The following is a 13,454-nucleotide window of genomic DNA, read 5'->3' as shown; positions in this document are numbered from 1 at the left end:
AGGACCTGGAGCCAGCTGGTTCAGTTTTGAGCCAAACTAGGTCCCCAGGGCACAAGCAAGCTGAGTCAGCAGGTGGCCCAGGAGCCCATGCCATACCACACTACTGCAGCTCACACCTACAGCTGCAGGGAATTAGCCTAGGACCAACTGGTCATTCTAGATAGATATATTGCTAACAATGTTAAACCCTCAACAGAGAGAGTAAATTAGAAAGGAGGTACTGCTAGAGGCACACAGGGAGTATTAGAAGACATTACAGCTCCTAGGCTCACAACTTCTCCAGTAAAAATAAAACTTTTTAAAAGTGGGTCTTAAGTCCTTTTGTGGGATGTGTCTGTGAATTTCATTCAAGAGTATGTACTGACAACTATACCTAGTGCGGGCAAAATAAAAACATTTTAAAAAAATACAAAGACACTATAGTTAACAAGAGAGGTAAAAAATGAATAGTAGTCTGAGGAGATTTGCAAAGAAAACAAACAGTCCTAAATGCTTCAAGAGGGCATAAGCCAGCACCTAATACTACTACTAATGATGATAGTTATTAAAAAAAAAAAACTTTGTCCATTTCTACTTAAAATACAAGGAAACAACTCTAGAGAAATATCCATTAAAAATTAAATAGAATGCCAAAGCAATTTTGAAAATGAAGAATAAAGCTGGAACACTTACATTACCTGATTGCAAGCCTCATTTTTCAGAGTGAACAAGGCAGTACACTTTTGACAAAGTATGGTGGAGTGAATTCTGGATCCCAATGGGACACGTTTCTGGCCCTGGTTGGCATGCTGGTGTGTGGACCCTTAGTGAGTGGTCTCTTCCACGGTTCTTCAGGTAAGCAGGGTCCTAACTCCATCAGGCTGGGCTCCAAGCAGGATTAACTGGGGTCCTTTCTAAGCAGAGGGAAAGTCAGAAGGAGAAAGAAGCCACGGAAGAAGCTGCAAGTCGACCAAACCTGGAAGAAAAAGGGCAAGATGCCCCCATGAGCACTGCCATAGGAAAGAAAAAGCCAAGGAGCCCCCAGGCTGCTAGCCAGCTGGAAGAGCCAACCTTGGAAGGAAGCCAGGCATCTAGCTGCTGAAACTGTGAGCCACTGAATTCCTGCTGTTAAGCCAACCCACTGCACGGCATTTGTTTTAGCAGCTGGAAACAGAAACACAAAAGAATAGTCTCCAATGGAACAGAACAGAGAGATCAGCAATAAACCAATGTATGTGACTGATTTTTCACAAAGTCGCAAAGTTAATTCAACAGAAAAAAGACAGTCTTTACCACAAACGGTACTGAATATACATACGCAAAAAATACAAAGCCTGAGTGATACACCTTACACAAGAATTACCTAAGACTGAATCAAGATACAAATGGAAAACCTAAAACAATCAAACTTCTGGGGAAAACAAAGTAGAAAATCTTTGTGACCTTTGGTTAGGCAAAGATTTCTCAGATACAACAATAAATGGATTATAAAAGAAAAACGCTGATAAACTGCATTAACAATTTTAAAACTTCTGCTCTGCTAAAGAAACTGTTAAGAGAATGGAAAGACCAGTCACAGTCTAGGTGAAAATATTTACAAAACACGTATCTGACTAAAGACAATATCCCGAATATATAAAGTACTCTTACAACTTAACAAGCAAACAACACAAGATAAAATGGTCAAAAAAGCCAAACTTTATTTCACCAAAGGAAACATGGATAGCAATCCAAAACATGAAAAGATGTTCAACATCATTTGTCATTAACTGGAAATGTAAACAAAACCAATAATAAGAATAAGAAAATTACAAATTAAAACCAGCTAAAGTTAAAAATCCTGGCAATGCCTCTACTGACAAGTACATCGAGCAACTGGAACTCTTACACATTGTTGGGGGAAATGTAACATGGTAGAGCCACTTTGGAAAACAGCTTGGGAATTTCTTATAAAAGTAAAAATACACTGAATGTACAAGCTGGCAATCTCATGCCTAGCCATTTACCCAAGAAAAATGAAAAGGAAAAAGCGTGCACCCGAATGTTTATAGCGGTTTTACTCTTATTCATCAGGAACTGGAAACAACCCATGCACCCTTCAATCTGTGAACAGATAAACTATAGTATACACAATGGAACACTACCTATCAATAAAAAAGGAACACACTGCAGACACAAGCAAGAACAAAGACTAATCTCAAATGTATTATGCTCAGTGAAAGAAACCAGACTTAAAACACTGAGCACTATGATTCCATTTGTATGGCATTCTGAAAAAAAGCAAAACTGTACGGACAGAAAGCAGATCACTTGCCAGGACAGGAAGGAGGGGCAGGGACAAGCTCTAGGGATGCTGACCCAGAACCCCAGTGAAAGCCACTGCCTTGGACACTGGGAGCTCCAGGTAAAACAGCCCCAGAGCACCCACAGGAAATGGGAGATGAAGAGCAGCTCTATTATTGAACCCGGCATCAGGACGTTTGGAAAATATTGATCAACTCACGTGTAACAGTTTATATTTCCACTATTTACTCTCTGCATTTGTAAAATAGAAACAATCTTTTCTATCTTACACTACTTTTGTTATTTTTCCAACCTGTTATCCTCTGTAGCAGTTTGATAGAGCTATGAATTCCAAAAATACACACTGGATTATGTTTGTAAACTGGTCTGTACCTGGGAATGATTAAATTATGATTAGGGCTTTGATTGGGCCCCATCATCAGAGTGTTGACTCCCTACCCCTTGGTGGGTAGGGGCTCAAAGATAAAAGACATGGCAAAAGACAGAGTTGGAGATTTTGATGTGGGAGATTTTGATGTTGGAATTTTCAGCTGGAGCCCAGGAAGAACAGAGTGGAAGAGAGACAGCTCCTTAGACACAGCAGAAGGCCCCGAAAGAGAGAGTTGAGCATCTACAGCTCACCTTGCGGAGAGAGGCAAAGCCTAGAAAGCCTCATAGTCTGCAGCTGGTCTTGTGGAGAAAACAGAGGGGCTGATCTCAGAGAGAAACCCAGGAAGCCTGAGCCCTGGCAGAAGTCGGCAGCCATCTTGCTCCAAAATGTGGCAAAAGACTTTGTTGAGGGAAGTAACTTAGGATTCATGGCCTGCTAACTGTAAGCTTCTACTCCAAATAAATACCCTTTAAAAAGCCAACAGATTATGGTACTTTGCGTCAGCACCCATTTGCATGACTAGTATGCCCTCTGAGTCTATCTTTTCATTAGAACACTCAAAGTGTTGCTTAAATAGTTCAGATTTAAAAAAATTTTTAACTCCATTATCAACTAATAGCTCAAGCCTATTTAATGAACTCACCATGAAAAAAATAACTCTTAACAGACCCTCCCAACAACTCAGCATTGTCAGGTTACTCAGACACTCCATCCCTCCACCATACATTAACCTGAGGCCTGCAGGTAGGGGAGCTGCTCCCCAAGAGTCAGGTGTGTCAGTTCTCAACCCTGATAAAAATGCCAGTAGGATCTTTTGCTGTAATTATGTTGCATAATTAAACAGTTTACAAACTAATAACTCACACTTGCGGCTGTAAAAAAATAAATAAAACTTCTTTCTTTGAATCTTTTAGGGTGATAATAAAAAATTAGATGATAAAAAATGCTATCACATTAGGTTTATGCAAAACAGTTCTACTATACTAGGACGCTGGAATCAAATTGCTTCTCAAAGTCTTTAAGACTTTCCTCATTAATAAAAGAAAGCAGAAAGCCCTATAATAAAAGAGTGGCTGCACTGATTTATTTATTTAAGCATGTGAAAAGGATGTTCAGAGTATCCACTATCAATAGTGGGAAGGAATTATTATTCAATTTGATGTTCAAAAATTTACATTTATTTGTGAATGAAAAAGTACTCTTTGAGGAAAAAAAAAAATATGGACAAAGAGTGCATCTCTCAGATATCATCCACCTACAAAATGAATGAACTCCAAAGTGGGGCATCCCATGGCACCAAAAATCATTCTGGAAAAAAATCTACTGTAAATAGGCTTGTTAAGTTTAGCTGTTGAAATAAATTTGCTAATAGTCCACAATTCACTCTGTACCACTTACATCTATAACGAGAAACTAAGAAGTTAACTATCTAAAATAATGGAGATGCTGACCTCTTAACCATTACTTCTTCAAGAACAAAGTAATGTAATAATATAAACACTTCTGTAATGCAGAGATGGCTAAATTTTTTCTGCAAAAAGCAGCCATGGACAATGTGTAAGGGAATGAGCTTGGCCCAAAGTTCCAATAAAACTATTTACACAATCAGGTGGCAGGCCTGCAGACTATAGTTGATCCCTGTTTGTTAACAAAATTAACACCCATGGTAAATCAACATTACACAGTATAAAGCAGAAAGCTACACTGCTTACTTGTCTAACAGACTCCTACAGATGTACCTGTAAATATTCTGGTGGTAAAGCCAGAATATTCAGAGAAGCCTATGAAAGTGGGGGCACTGAATGGGTAAGGGAGGACTCAAAGTCTTCAGTGAAAGCATTCGACCGACTGTTGTTGGCTGCATTTTGTTCCAAAACCTCGGAATCCTTTCTTCACGAATCACCTAATCTCAGACATTCAATTTGTAACTCAAGGTGTAATAATTCTGGTTCAGCAGAGCCTGTCCTCAAGGAGGCCTTAGATGCCATTGTGAGAGTTCCACTCATGTCCTCTTTTCCTCTACTTGACATAAAATGCTTTGTGAGGGCAGCCCAAAGTCCATCAATCCATGGCATAAACATGAGCTCTAACCCGTATTATATAAATAAATTAAAAACCTAAGTTATCTATCATAAATCTATACCAGTGGGATGATGGCAGAGTCTGTCCATTTCTTATAAATGAAGACTACTCAAGATGCAAAAAATACCTACATGATTAAGTTTTTAAAAAGGTAGGATATATGTGTTCATTAGTTTTGATGCTATAAAAATATACATACAACTATAAAGATCAGAAAAAGAATGAAGATGTTTTCATAACAGGATATAGGATTTCCTCTTAATTTCCTAAAATACATTTAATAATTTCAAAAAACTTTTGTTTTTCAGAAGTCATCATTCTAAAGAGGCATGCTATATGCTGATGTGACTAACAGAACTCAACCAAAATCCAAGTCTACTCTAAACCTCACAGGTAGTCATTACATCAAGGGCATCATCTTTTTCTGCTTAGACAACTTACTAACCTTCTCTTTCCTATAAATCAGGGGTTCTTAACACGGAGTCCCTGTTTGAATTGAAATCCAAAAAAAATATTATTCTTGTGGGGGCTGTTGGTGCACGTGTGATGTATGTGTTAATTAATACACAGTGTAGTCTGGACTTGGTCAGGGGTCTGTGGTTTTCACCTGACTGGCAAAGGGGTGCATGGGGAAAAAAAGGTTAAGAATCCCTGCTATAGAATAAAACATCACTAAGTAATCACTCCAAGTCTTTTGACTAAATAAACAATTCAAACTTCTGTCAGTTCTGAACAATTTATTTAGTAACACTTCCAGGGAGGCTGACCACCACGGGATGAAGGGGAGGTGGGGGAGGGAGAAGAGTAATCTTTTAGGAAAATTAAATGAATCATGTAGGTACATTACAAAAAAAGAGACACCTCAAACAATAACATCCCCCATACTCCCTAAACAGAGAAAGTCTGAGTAGAGTCAATGAAAGGGAGAGACTGAGAGGGATCTTGGAAATGACGTTCTCATCATTTTAAATCAAAACTCAAAGAAGGTACCAAAGTCCAATTCAAAAAGCTAAATGGCATAAGAAGAGGCACATTTTAGACCTCTGTCTTATTATGAATCAGGCTACAATTTCATGGAACTCATTAGGTGTGCACATGGTACACAGTTCTAAATTTGGTTACACATCACATCCATCACTGATGAGTTTTTGGAAAGGGAAGTTTATAAAATTATGGGTCGAATCAGATACATTTAAAATTCCATTCTCACAACTTGGAAACAGTAAGATGGTAACAATATACACAACTCTAATAATCACTACAGGGCAGGCACTGTTCTAAGATGATAATGTTCATTCATTCATTTAATTGGCCAAAAGCCTTACCTAGTGTGTATTATTTTATCTATATCACAGGAGGAGAAAACAAAGCACAGGACATATAATAGTCACTTGACCAAGGTGTCAGTCAGGAAGTGGGAGATCAACTGAGTCCACACTCTTCACCCCTACTATGTGGGGGCATGTTAAGCAAGGACGTCTTCTTGAAAATATTATTAAACAGTGAATGTCAATGAGGTTCTTGCAAAAAACAAACAACATCAAGGGACAAAACTAAAACATGACATGCTTGAAAATGTGACAGAGGTTTGTCACAATCAAATATATGTACAAAAAGAATATGGGAAAAATACACAGCATCCAGCTACAGAATATAAAGGAAGAAGTGGACAATAGGTATGACTTCAGTGAAAACATAACAAGTGTCTCTGAACACGAAAGTAAAGTGGTAATATGTAGAAATGCAAGACAATAGCAAATTTGTCATTGGTAAATATGTCTCTTATGAGTGAAAATTCATTTAATACATGCATCAAGTAAGAAAACGAAACAAAAACAAATGTGAGGATGTGAGTGCTATCACCAGCTAAAACAGTTAAAGGCCAGGGGCAAGTGTGTCAGAGGGCAGCACCTGTCAGATCTTTGAATAAACACGTGAGGAGGACCCAGAGGTCTCAGGGTGAAGTTTTGACAACTTTACCAAGTTGTAAAAACAAGATCAAACAGAAGTCATGAACACAGAAATTGAGGCGGCAAATGGACGCTGCAATGGTAAGGGATGGAGCACCAAAGAGGGCCTCTGAGGCCACTGCCCACTGATCTGTCCTCTCTCAGCAAGGGCGGCTCTGTTCCTCAGGCCTTCCCTGGGGTGCACAGGAGATGGGGCACCCAGGTACACTCTTTAGTTTCCTAAGCAATTTACATAAAGGTCCTAAAGAAAAGGGTAGTTGTAGCAAATACATACTTCAAAAGAAAGGCAACTACATGGAGGCATGTTCTCTAGTTCCTCCCATTAGCAGATACTGAAGGAGAGACACCTTAAAACAAAAGCAGATCAAGAGGTGAAGGTGAATCAAGCTCTAGCTGACCTTCTTGAGTGAAAGAGCTTTAAAAAAAAGCAAAACTCATTAACTCTCATGCTGTGGAAAAAAGCATGTATTAGGAAAACAAGTGTCTGAGGCACACTGTTCTTACCCCACAGTCATCTGCACATCCAAGTCATAGAAATGCTGGGCTCCGAGCTCTTGAAGTCATCTGTCAATCATCTTTCCCCCGTTACAGAAATACGTGTATTCTGAATCGCCCAGACCTAAAAGAGCACAAATAAATTCTTAGTGCACAATAAAGTTTAATGCAGATAGAGAACAAATAAAATAGCTTTAAAAAATACAAAGAAGAGATAAATAAAATACCTAAAACAATATTCTATGCACGTATCGATGGAACGAAAAATAATGTATAGGATCCCATTTTCTTAATTTTTTTCTTGAGTAATAGTAAATATGCAGATATGTTCCTTCTACTTTGTGACATAAAAACAAAAGACAAACTGAAATAAAACAAATATCTTTTGAGAACTGTTTAAAACATTTTCATATCTCATAAGCCTTAAAGAATTTGGCAGGTTTTGAAAAATCATAGTACCTGGATTTCTAGACATTTCTGAATTAGAGTAGGGGTCTGCAAACGATAGCCTGTGGGGCAAATCCTACCCTGGACCTATTGTGTAAATAAAGTTTTACTGTAACACTGCCAAGTCAACTGAATCATGTACTATTCATGTTGCCTTCAAGCTCCAATGGTAGTTACATAGTGGTGACAGAGACCACATGGCAGGCAGAGCCCAAACCATTTACCATCTGGCCCTTTGCAGACACAATTTGCTGATCCCTGATCTAGAACATATAGGTGTGGCAGCAGTATAAACAATCAATTGCTACAAATGTTTCTGTGTTAAAGTAAATTAAGAATGTTTTCTATATTTCATAGCAAGAAAACAGACTAAGTTGTTGTTATACTTAAATTCTTGGATGTTTAATTATCACCATGTTCTTTCCAATGAAGAAAGGGTTAAGAAGTGGGGGGCCCACCTATGGGTCTTGGACTGGATTGACTAGAACAGGTGAGCAGGCTGCAGACGTCTGTCTTTAATAAAGTTTTCGAGGAATTTTCAAGCAATATTTTTCACTCATGAAAACTGGAAAACACAAGAAAGGATATAAACATAAAATTATAATAAACCTACTACCTAAATATAGTGACTGTTAAATTTTGTTATTCTGGTGTTACATTTTGATGGGGCTTGATCTTAACATACACACAAATGGTATTTTTAACCCACTTATTTTAGTTAACATTTTCATATAACTCTTTCCCCCTTAGTAAGCTTTGAGTAAAACAATTTTAAATGCTATAAAATATTCCCCTACGTTTAGACATGACTGTTCTTGGTCAGGGTCATGAAACTCAAATTTCCGATCAATTGTTTATTAGAGCAAATTCCACCCTTGCTAGATCCCCTGATAGGTGGGGGGGATTCTTGAAGGTGAAGGGCACAGACCTCAAGCCATGCATATGGGACCAGAATCCTCCCCATGGGGCCCCACCTGACTGTACTTATCCTGCTGATCCTTGATCTTGATATTTTTAAACAATACTGCACAGTTTAATCTAGGAGGGACATTAGACTCACCTGGGTGCTTTTCAAAACAACTGATTCTGGGCACTACCTGAGAACACTTCAGTCAGAGTCACTGCAGGTGAGCCCAGGACATGGAATTTACTCAAAACTCCCCAAGGATCCCAAGTGCAGCCAGGATTGCAAACCAGGCTCCTGCACTACAGGTATGGTTCTTAGACAAAGGAACCTTGCAGAGTCACCTAGGAGCTTTTCACCAAGACACAGCTTACCCTTTCAGGCACTCGACATCAGAAGGAGTCAAAAGGTGGTGTTCAGCAGTTAGTATTTTGGAAGTGACCCAAGGTTGAATTTGATGAGCACCCTTGGTTAAGACTGCTACTCAAGGAGTTCCGCAGAGGTGGGCTGAAGATTGGGGGAGCATTCACACAAGATCCACTTATTTCCATATTTTGTTTTATATTCAAAGTAAAACCAAAAAGACAAAACCCCTGCAACTGTATTTCATGGTTCTGAAAGATGCTTTCAGACACCACAGTTAAATCTAGTAATAATACAGAAAAGCAAGAGCAGGAAATGTTACCCAATAATCCGTATCGCAGGGGAGCAAAGAAATCAGCTGGCAGCGTCCTGTCCTGTACTTCTTTAACAACCTTGCAGGCTGTGTCTGGTGGGTCTCTAGTGCCTGTGGTGGAAGCAACGATGACGAGGGGAGCCATTTCGATTCTTAGAGTATACTACAAAACAAGGACAGCATTTCAGGGATCTAATGCCAGAAATATTTTTGAATTACCATGTCAGCAAGGCAATACGATCAGCTTCCTGTTTTGCATTTCCTTTCCATTTCCTCCTAACCAGGTTAGGAGATGTAGACAGAAGTGAGCATCAGGGCAGGGACGAGCAGAAAACGGTATGGCCCTGCACTCCCTGCTGAAATGAGCCATCCAATGAAACAAAGGGCATTTGCTCCCTCGATGCTCATCAGGAGGTCAGGGGAATTTAACATTTCCCTCTCTCCTTGGGCCTTACCAGAGAAGCAGAGTTGGACCCCACTGCAGTGTCCATCTAAAGCATTCATCCAGTTTATGAAAGTCAGAAGGAGACAAAGCAGTTATCACTGTGTCCTGGGCCAAATGTGAACATGAGTTCTCATCTGCAAGGCCAAACATGAGTTCTCATCTGCAAGGCCACGGACAGGGCCATCAAAGCACTGTGGAACAGTTCTGAAATGAGAGATAACCAGGGAAACCTAATGCCAAGCATGGTTCTAGCATGGGAGAAACAACCACAAACAAGCGCACAACACAAATAAACCCAAGAAGGGGCCATGATGACAGCCCTATGCATTATGTATTTCAAATAGAAGATTGTGCTTCTCTATTTATAATGCCTCAAGAGTACCACTTAATTTGGCTCCAAGGAATCCATTTTATTTTCATGCTGACATAACAGCTAACTTTTGACCAGATGGCATCATGCTTACAGGACGTTACAACAAATTATGTTCTGCATGCTACAGAGTTTGTAGAACTTCACCTTGAAAAGCACCAAGGAGCAGAAAGCAGAGAGCTAGGAGATGACACTTGTATCGTGTGCCATTACTGGAGAAACCTTGCCACCCCGGTCTTAGTTACACAGCAGTGGACCCAGTCACAGAGGTCAACCCCAAGGGGCCAGGACAGGGCTAGTGTTCCATCACAATGATTTTGCCTTTGCTAGTAGTAATGGCCTCAGATTATGCTTCTTCATGTGGCTCCTGCAGTGGCCCCCTTCTCTGTGAGTGAGTATATCTGGAGACAGTTTGCAATGTAGCACAAAGGAGCTAGGCAGTCTCCTTCTATGAGCTGGGCTGGTAACTCATCTGTGCTGTTGACAGTCTAGCCTTCTGAACTGAAGATGTGGAAAAGCTGGATGAGTTTGTAAACTTGAGTGTGAGTGAGAATGCAGTACTGGCAGTTTGGTTTTGGAAGTACTGAACTGGGCTGCTGCTCAGTGACTTGCATGTCATCTTACGCTATAAAGAAGTCCCTGCCTGCTGCTAGAGCCCATGTTGCCTGAAACAGTATAATCCAGAGGGCTAAAAAGGATCAAAGGAGAACACAGAATTGAGTTGGGTCCTATATTCCTTCAGAGAGGAACTTCTGCAGAAGCTGGACATAAAATACAAGTAGTCTCTGGCCTTAAGAAACTGAATCTTCCCCAGATCCTCACATCTCTACTTTAAATTCTATTTCAAAGATTTCAGGTGGCCCTTTCTTGTTGGAACTCTAGAATGAATGGCAAGGTGCTTTGGGGGAAACATAAATAGGATTCACAAGTTAAAAATTGCACATATGCACTAACTCAAGTTTTTATTGTTGTTTTCCAGAGCTTCCACAACACATCTCATGTTTTGTTACAGACACCCAGTGAGATAAAGAAGCATATATTATGACTTCCATTTATAATTGAAAAAACTGAGAAATAACTTCTTGTTTTGGTTTTGGAGAATGCTTAGGGTAATCCAAATGTACATTTACACATAATAAAAAGCTGGCAGGGAGAAGCGGATGTGGCTCAATCAATTGGGCTCCCACCTAATGTATGGCAGGCCTTTGGTTCACGTCCCAGGGCCTCTTGGTGAAGGCAAGCTGGCCCACACCCATGGAGAAATGACGGCTTGCATCTGCGGAGAGCTGGCGCAGCAAGACGACGCAACGAAAGGGGACAAACGGATACAGAAGAATGAGCAGGGAATGGAGACAGAGAACAGACAGTGAGCAAGAGGCAAGGGGAGGGATAAATAAATCTTTTTTTTTAAAAAGCTGGTAGGAATCTTACAGTACAGTTGATTAAATAAAATTTTGGCTTTAAAAAATATGGCAGCGTATACTGTCCTACTTTGTGGTTTAACAAATATCACTTAGTAATCAAAATACTTCAAAGCACACAACATAGTAAAAGCCATTGGAATAAGGGCTCTTACCTTAACTGACTTACTAATACAGTGAAGCTCTGCAGAAAATCCACATTTGGTGGCTTGCTCACCTATTTCTTCTGCTATGGCTTTTGCCTGTCCCGTCTGTGTAGCACACAGTAACAAAAACCTCCTCATCCTGTCAAGGTACACGAGATAGCTGGAAGAGTTGCATGGAAAAATGGAAAAGAGAAGAAAAGGTTTACATTTTTATGAAGTAAGAGCAATGCACAGGTATTCATTCTTCCCTCACTCTTTAATAAAGGTGGCAACGATGTTTACACAATATGAAATAATCACAACATTTTTTAGCTTTAATATTCTAAATGAGTCTAAAAAAGAAAGAAATCATCAAACTAGAGAAGCTATAGGAATTAAACTCTAATGCTGTGGTTCAGATATCAGATCCTAGGGTCAGACCACTTGGGTTTGAATTCAGAGACTGCTATTCACAACTGAACCTTTGGGTAAGCTACTTAAATGATCTGTGCCTCTGCTCCTTCATCCTTAAAACGGGAATACTACTTACTTGATGAATTATATAATTCATGTAAAGCACTTGAAACCATGCTTGAGACATTGTAGTGCTCACTAAATCTTAGGTATCTTTTTGTTTGCTCTTTTTCAAAAATATTAAAAACAGGTAAAAGTAAAAATTCCATTAAAATTATAGGATTATTGTTCCCTATGTGATGCTAGTACTAAAGAGAATAAGTTAATTGAGCAATACAGTTAATTTCACTGCAAATATATACATATTCATATAAAATACACGAAAACATATCCAATTCACTCAAATCGTTTATTAATTCATTTATGTTTTCAAAACTCTTAAGAGGTTGCAAAAAGACGTATAGACTTTTTTCCATAGCCGTTCACTGTGTCTAACCTGGGAAAAGTGTCAAACTGTAGGAAAAGACTTAAGGACAATCCTAAACCAAAATCTTCGCTGTTGAGGAATCAACAACAGAACTTTATGCTTCTCTGAAGCGTAAAATTACAGCTAACGACGAATTAAGCTACAAAGAAATCAAAAGGTAAAAGAGTCGAGTTAAGCAACACATTTAAAAAGGAAATCACAGAATATCCATATGGACTGCAGCAGCAGAGTCAGTTAAACGAATGAATAGATAAATTATAAGGAATAATCTGAATTCACGACGCATTCCGGGCGTCCTCGGCTCTGTTCAGTGCAGTGAGGGACACGCCACGCTCCCTGTCCTAACTAGCCGTCTGCCTCTCCTGCCGGGAGGCCCGGTTACTGCAGGCGCCTGAGGGGATAATCCCCACAACCAGGGGATGAGTAGGGGCTGGGACCCCCGCGTGTGTCAGGAGGCCCCACGCACCGCAGGCCACGGGAAAGGAGACGCGGGCAGCGGGACTGGCCCCGGCGAGCCTCCCAGAGCGCGGCCCTGAGCGGCCCGCGGGCTCAGCCCTGCTCCGCCCCCGCCCTGGCCCGGCCTCCGGGAGCCCGACACGCGCGAGGTCTCCACAGCGGGCAGCTCGGCCGCGGGAGGGACGAGGCGGCACCCGCAGGGGGGCAGGGCGGGGGCGACTACTCGCCCCGACCCCCGACGGCCGGCACGGGCCGGGCGGGCGGCGCAGGCCGGGGAACGCCGTCGGGGGTCCCACCTGCTCCGAGTCCTCGTCCGCGAGGGACCCTCACCCGAGCTCGGCCCACCCGGGACGCCGTGAACGCGCGCCCGCAGGCCTGGAGCCTGCACTAACGGTAAAGCGCGCCACCTCGGCGCCCCGACCAATAAGACGGTGAGCGCGGTGGCCAATAGGAAAGCTCGCCTGGAGCTGGGGCCAATCACGGCGCACCGGAAGTGGGGGTCCCGCCCG

At 41.1% G+C, this 13,454-nt stretch overlaps 1 long non-coding RNA gene across 1 annotated transcript in view; it reads right to left on the bottom strand.

Moving 5' to 3' along the window:
• Nucleotides 1–13,368, bottom strand: part of LOC139436277 (uncharacterized) — a 107,425-nt gene extending 94,057 nt beyond the window's left edge. The window contains exons 1-7 of the long non-coding RNA XR_011645422.1: nucleotides 13,242–13,368; nucleotides 11,619–11,769; nucleotides 9,683–9,876; nucleotides 9,237–9,390; nucleotides 8,106–8,212; nucleotides 7,210–7,324; nucleotides 678–955 (exon numbers count right to left, since the gene is read on the bottom strand). This is a non-coding gene — a long non-coding RNA (uncharacterized lncRNA). The remainder of the gene's footprint in view (nucleotides 1–677; nucleotides 956–7,209; nucleotides 7,325–8,105; nucleotides 8,213–9,236; nucleotides 9,391–9,682; nucleotides 9,877–11,618; nucleotides 11,770–13,241) is intronic.
• Nucleotides 13,369–13,454: the final 86 nt, after the last annotated feature.

Source organism: Dasypus novemcinctus, chromosome 2, assembly GCF_030445035.2.
Source record: "Dasypus novemcinctus isolate mDasNov1 chromosome 2, mDasNov1.1.hap2, whole genome shotgun sequence".
NCBI lineage: Eukaryota > Metazoa > Chordata > Mammalia > Cingulata > Dasypodidae > Dasypus > Dasypus novemcinctus.
Note: the sequence above shows the minus strand (reverse complement) of the source record. Positions and strands in the feature narration are given on the sequence as shown.